General features: G+C 48.7%; 1 non-coding gene across 1 annotated transcript; it reads left to right on the top strand.

Annotated features, from left to right (window-relative positions):
* Positions 1 to 4,477: 4,477 nt before the first annotated feature.
* On the top strand, positions 4,478 to 6,310 carry LOC145678247 (small subunit ribosomal RNA). Its single transcript, XR_014130324.1, has one exon. It is a non-coding gene; the product is annotated as a small subunit ribosomal RNA (ribosomal RNA).
* Positions 6,311 to 6,902: the final 592 nt, after the last annotated feature.

Genomic DNA, 6,902 nt, shown 5'->3' with positions numbered 1-6,902 from the left:
GCAACTATGAGCACCCTGACGGCAAGTGTGAGCAATTTGACGTCTACTGTGAGGATTCTGACGGCAACTGTGAGCTATTTGAGTGGAACTATTAAGCATTGTGTGTGCAACTTTGAACGCTCTGAGGGGTTTCCTGAACATGTTGACAGCATGTATGAACCACATTTCGGGAACAGTGGGCAATCTGACGGGAACTGTGAACATTGTTGTTGGCGACTCTTTTCACCCAGCATAACGTTAGAATATGACGGCAACCGTGGCTTCGTTTGCCGTCATTTTTGACATTCTCTGATTTTTCGTGACTGGTGTGCAATCGAGAGGAATCGCTACATTATAGGGATTAGGGTACAGAAGAAGCCCCGTTTACACTTTGTTAAGTCCTGGCTTGAAATTGTTCTATGAGGTTGTAATTAACATGAGTTTGACCTAATTCATGTTTTTGGATTGTTCTTTGCATTAATTTTGGAACCCGAGCGCGAAAAGCAGCCCTTTTCGCAGAGAACTTTTTACCCAGCATAACCTTTGAGTATGGCGGCAACTGTGGCTTCGTTTGCCGTCATTTTTGAGATTCCGTGATTTTCGTGACTGGTGTCCGATCGAGAGGAATCTCATCACTATAGGAGGTATGGTAGTGGGCAATCCTGCTATATACTTAGGTTAGGTTAGGCTGGCTTATACTTTCAATTTGTTCCCAGAAGTTAGGAGAGTGTAAAAGATGTTAAGTTTTGAGTGTCGTATTCTGTAACGGTTTATATATATACTGGATGTCAAATCACGTTTTCCCACCCTTGCGTGGGATGTATACGGCAATCGTGGCTGCATTCGCCGTCATGGTCAAAACGAGGCTGCGCAACGCCGGCAATTTCAAGACAGGTGTAGTATCGAGAGGAATCTCTACACTATAGGAGGTAGGGCAGTGAACAAGCCTTCTATATAAACATTCCCTTTAAATTGTTCACGGAGGTTGGAGAGACCGCTAATGGTATTGCTTTCTAAATGAGGCTTACTTTTTTCTCTCCGCGGCCTAGTCTGTCGAGAAATCTTGACTTCTGGCCACAGACAGAAAGCTAGTCTTCGCAGGAGGCGGAAATGGCTAAATTGGGAAAGGAAGCCACAGGCTGGTTGGTTTCTTTATGGGAGTCTAAACGCACTATCGCTGTTGATGTTGGTTAATTTTGAAGGCGGACTAATATCGGCGGATGGTAGTGTAGGCTCAAAAGGAATTTTATCAGCCGCAGGCAAGAACCCTGGGATGCTATTCACGGGCGTCCTAGCCGGTCAAGGTGTAGAGGAGGTTGCAAACCCTGTTGCTGCCTGGGAGGAATGCTTCATAGAAATGTGCGTCCATGGGCGGACCTATGAAAGGGCATGCAGTGCGGGTTTGCCAGCACGCCTAATGTTGTCCAAAGACTTCCTCGTATTTTGACAAAGAATGTCAGAAACCTTGGTCGGACGGCTGTTTCTAAGAGGGCACGTGGCGATGGGGAATGTGTGAGGTAGGCTCTCATACGGAAGTACCTGTCGTTTACGGGAAGGAGACAATCCTTCTTAACCCGAGGCCTAGCCTGTCGATCACGCCTTCGGGCAATTGACTTCTGGCCGATGCCGCTTTGTGCGGTTGCTGAATGCGAAGAATACTTGAACGGAAGCTACTGTCACACCCAGAGGACACGAGTAAGACTTATATCACTGGAGCAGGAGCCTAAATTTGCTTTTGTGGGTAGCCATACGGCCAGTTCTAACGTGTGCGAGGCCCCACGAGAGTAGGCTTATTCTGGTGGATGAGAAGTCTTTTAATATTTGCTGTGTCGGGTGAACGGAAGCCACAGTCATCCGTAGGACACGAGTAGACTTATTTCACTGGAGCAGGAGTCTAAATGTGCTTTTGTGGGCAACCTTACGGCCAGTTCTAACGGGAGCCAGGCCCCACAAGAGTAGGCTTATTCCGGTGGAGAAGGAGTCTTTAAAATTTGCTGTGTCGGGTGAACGGCTATATTTGAACGGAAGCCACAGTCATCCGTAGGACACGAGTAGACTTATTTCACTGGAGCAGGAGTCTAAATGTGCTTTTGTGGGCAACCTTACGGCCAGTTCTAACGGGAGCCAGGCCCCACAAGAGTAGGCTTATTCCGGTGGAGAAGGCGTCTTTAAAATTTGCTGTGTCGGGTGAACGGCTATATTTGAACGGAAGCCACAGTCATCCGTAGGACACGAGTAGACTTATTTCACTGGAGCAGGAGTCTAAATGTGCTTTTGTGGGCAACCTTACGGCCAGTTCTAACGGGAGCCAGGCCCCACAAGAGTAGGCTTATTCCGGTGGAGAAGGAGTCTTTAAAATTTGCTGTGTCGGGTGAACGGCTATATTTGAACGGAAGCCAAGTCATCCGTAGGACACAAGTAGACTTATTTCACTGGAGCAGGAGTCTAAATGTGCTTTTGTGGGCAACCTTACGGCCAGTTCTAACGGGAGCCAGGCCCCACAAGAGTAGGCTTATTCCGGTGGAGAAGGAGTCTTTAAAATTTGCTGTGTCGGGTGAACGGCTATATTTGAACGGAAGCCACAGTCATCCGTAGGACACAAGTAGACTTATTTCACTGGAGCAGAAGTCTAAACGTGCTTTTGTGGGCAACCTTACGGCCAGTTCTAACGGGAGCCAGGCCCCACGAGAGTAGGCTTACTCCGGATGAGAAGGAGTCTTTAAAATTTGCTGTGTCGGGTGACCGGCCATGAAACCTTTGAGAGGACTTGTCTCCTCGTTTCCACAGCATTTCCGCGCCTGTAAGTTGCGGAAGGTAGCATGCTATGCTTGAAGAACTGTCATCCCTTTAAGGACAGGAGTAGACTAATTCCATTGAGGCAGGAGTCTAATATGCTTTTGTGCACAGCCATACGGCCAGTCCTAACGGGAGCAGGCTCGCAAAAGTAGGCTTTATTTCAATGGAGCAGAAGTCTTTAATATTGCTCTGTGGGATTGTCAGTTCAAACGGAGAGCAGTTTCTGCACGCTACAAACCGCTGACGAGATCTTTCTCGTGTCAATGTGCCCTAGCCTGGGCCGGCGCAAGGCTGGCTGGCGAACAAGGTAATTGGGCCTCTGGGTTTCATACACACGAGTAGTCTCAGATGCGTTTAGGGTGAACAGGAATAATCCGTGCAATTCTCTAGCCTGGGCCGGCGCAAGGCTGGCTGGCGAACAAGGTAATTGGGCCTCTGAGTCTTGCATTTCGGAGTTTCCTTAATTCCGGGAGGAGCCACAAAGAAGAGTCCTGAGAGTTTCTCGTGTCCATGCAATTCTCTAGCCTGGGCCGGCGCAAGGCTGGCTGGCGAACAAGGTAATTGGGCCTCTGAGTTTTGTACACACGAGTGGTCTTAGGATCCTTCGGGCTCAACAGGGATTGTTGGAGAAAGTCTCTAGCCTGGGCCGGCGCAAGGCTGGCTGGCGAACAAGGTAATTGGGCCTCTGAGTCTTTATTCCCAGTTTCCTTAGTTCCCGGGTTAGGTTCACCTGTTAAATCGGAGGAGTCCGATTTATGTGTAAAGATAATGCCAGAGTGAAGGGAGCCAGATTTCACTTGAAGGAGCAAGAGCCAGTGTGGTTAAGAAGTGAGCCGTTTTGTACTCTTAAGGAGGGATGCCGATTGACTTTGAACGGGCTGTCCTCGCTTTAGAGTTTGGGCCAGTTGACGGGAGCTTACTTGTCCTTCTTGGGAATGAGGCCAGATAGCATGTCCTTTCTAGCTTACAAAGGCTTATGCGGAGCATTGTTTTTTGTAAGTGACTTTTTATTCTCCATGTGGCATTTAAGTACCGATTTTCCTTAAGTTAAGGACGGTATTGACTCATCGCCAGTTTGAGCGTGTATCACTTGTCGAACGGAAGCCACTGTCATCCAAGGACACTAGTAGACTTATATTTCGCTGGAGCAGGAGTCTAAATGTGCTTTTGTGGGTACCCTTACGGCCAGTTCTAACGGGAGCCAGGCCCCACAAAAGTAGGCTTATTCCGGTGGAAAAAGGAGTCTTTAAAATTTGCTGTGTCGGGTGAACGGCTATATGTGAACGGAAGCCACAGTCATCCATAGGACACGAGTAGACTTATTTCGCTGGAGGAGGAGTCTAAATGTGCTTTTGTGGGTACCCTTACGGCCAGTTCTAAAGGGAGCCAGGCCCCACAAAGGTAGGCTTATTCTGGCGGAAGAGGAGTCTTTAAAATTGCTGTGTCGGATGTACCGGCAACGTGTGGAAGGAAGCTGTTGTAACCCAAGGATACAAGTAGGCTTGTTCCATTGGATTGGGAGTCTAATATGCTCTTGGCGGCTGTCACACGGCCAGTATTAACGGGAGCTAGTCACCGCAAGAGTAGGCTTATTCCAGCGGAACAGAAGTCTAAAATGCTTGGTCGGGTGTAGCTTTCCTATCCTTTGTTAGAACGCTGTGTTGGTTGTGTCCAACACTTTCCGGCTTTTTAGTCGGTCAATTCCCTGGTTGATCCTGCCAGTAGTCATATGCTTGTCTCAAAGATTAAGCCATGCATGTCTCAGTGCAAGCCAAAACAAGGTGAAACCGCGAATGGCTCATTAAATCAGTTATGGTTCCTTAGATCGTACCTATCCTACTTGGATAACTGTGGTAATTCTAGAGCTAATACATGCAACTAGAATCCCGCCCAGCAATGGAAGGGATGCTTTTATTAGATTAAAACCAATCGGTCGGTTCGTCCGTCCGAAACCTTGGTGACTCTGAATAACTTTGGGCTGATCGCACGGTCTCTGTACCGGCGACGCATCTTTCAAATGTCTGCCTTATCAACTGTCGATGGTAGGTTCTGCGCCTACCATGGTTGTTACGGGTAACGGGGAATCAGGGTTCGATTCCGGAGAGGGAGCCTGAGAAACGGCTACCACATCCAAGGAAGGCAGCAGGCGCGCAAATTACCCACTCCCGGCACGGGGAGGTAGTGACGAAAAATAACGATACGGGACTCATCCGAGGCCCCGTAATCGGAATGAATACACTTTAAATCCTTTAATGAGAATCTATCGGAGGGCAAGTCTGGTGCCAGCCGCCGCGGTAATTCCAGCTCCGATAGCGTATATTAAAGTTGTTGCGGTTAAAAAGCTCGTAGTTGGATCTGGGTCTCGGACGATCGGTTCGCCGCCCGGCGTTTAACTGATCGTTCCGGACGTCCTGCCGGTTTTTCCTTTCTCGGTGCTCTTCATTGAGTGTCTTGATTGGCCGGCACGTTTACTTTGAACAAATTAGAGTGCTCAAAGCAGGCCGTGTCGCCTGAATGTTCGGTGCATGGAATAATGGAATAGGACCTCGGTTCTATTTTGTTGGTTTTCGGAACTCGAGGTAATGATTAATAGGGACAGACGGGGGCATTAGTATTGCGACGTTAGAGGTGAAATTCTTGGATCGTCGCAAGACTAACCGATGCGAAAGCATTTGCCAAGAATGTTTTCATTAATCAAGAACGAAAGTTAGAGGTTCGAAGGCGATCAGATACCGCCCTAGTTCTAACCATAAACGATGCCAGCCAGCAATCCGCCGAAGTTCCTCCAATGACTCGGCGGGCGGCTTCCGGGAAACCAAAGCTTTTGGGTTCCGGGGGAAGTATGGTTGCAAAGCTGAAACTTAAAGGAATTGACGGAAGGGCACCACCAGGAGTGGGGCCTGCGGCTTAATTTGACTCAACACGGGAAACCTCACCAGGCCCGGACACTGGAAGGATTGACAGATTGAGAGCTCTTTCTTGATTCAGTGGGTGGTGGTGCATGGCCGTTCTTAGTTGGTGGAGCGATTTGTCTGGTTAATTCCGATAACGAACGAGACTCTAGCCTGCTAACTAGGCGTTGGAATCTTTCCTTCCAACGTTCATGTCTTCTTAGAGGGACAGGCTGCCTCTAGCAGCACGAGATTGAGCAATAACAGGTCTGTGATGCCCTTAGATGTTCTGGGCCGCACGCGCGCCACACTGAAGGAATCAACGTGTCTTCCCTGACCGAAAGGTCCGGGTAACCCGCTGAACCTCCTTCGTGCTAGGGATTGGGGCTTGCAATTATGTCCCATAAACGAGGAATTCCCAGTAAGCGCAAGTCATAAGCTTGCGTTGATTACGTCCCTGCCCTTTGTACACACCGCCCGTCGCTACTACCGATTGAATGATTTAGTGAGGCCTTCGGACTGATACCCGGCACCTCCGTCTTGCGGTGGTACCGACGTGTCGGAAAGATGGCCAAACTTGATCATTTAGAGGAAGTAAAAGTCGTAACAAGGTTTCCGTATGTGAACCTGCGGAAGGATCATTATCAATTCATCACCACTGCGGTGGTTGATGTCAAAAGTTTCTTATTAGTGTGTCGTATCAGTTAGATTGACACCGTTGAACGGGAGCCACTGATCTTGACAGGCGAAGGAGAGAAAGGTGAGCCGTGTCTTCCCTTTAGTTGGGAAGCGAGCAGCAAGAACGGGAGCCACTGTCATCGGCGAGGGTAGCGTAGGCTACCTGTTGACACAGGCCGCGTGTCATCAAAGGATTGGAGTAGACTTATTTCGGTGGAAAAGAAGTCTTGAAAAGACTCAAAGAGAGTAAGACTTATTCCATCGGAGCAGGAGTCTTAAATGCTCAGTCAGATGGCATGATAAACCAGTTCCGACGTCCAAGGGCTCAAGTAAGCTTATTCCGTTTGAAAAGAAGTCTTGAAAAGACTCCAAGAGAGTAAGACTTATTCCATCGGAGCAGGAGCGTTTAAAATGCTTGTGTCGGATGTCGGGTGCTGGGGTAGAACGGAAGCTTGTCCTCCAAGGACTCGAGTAGGCTGTGACTGCTTTGTGGGAGAAGTCTTGAAAAGGCTCTGAGGAGCAAGGCTTACACGTTAGTAGCACAAGAAGCCTTTAATA

The sequence above is a fragment of the Thermobia domestica genome, unplaced genomic scaffold, assembly GCF_964235325.1.
Source record: "Thermobia domestica unplaced genomic scaffold, izTheDome1.hap1.1 HAP1_SCAFFOLD_2187, whole genome shotgun sequence".
Classification (NCBI taxonomy): domain Eukaryota; kingdom Metazoa; phylum Arthropoda; class Insecta; order Zygentoma; family Lepismatidae; genus Thermobia; species Thermobia domestica.
Note: the sequence above shows the minus strand (reverse complement) of the source record. Positions and strands in the feature narration are given on the sequence as shown.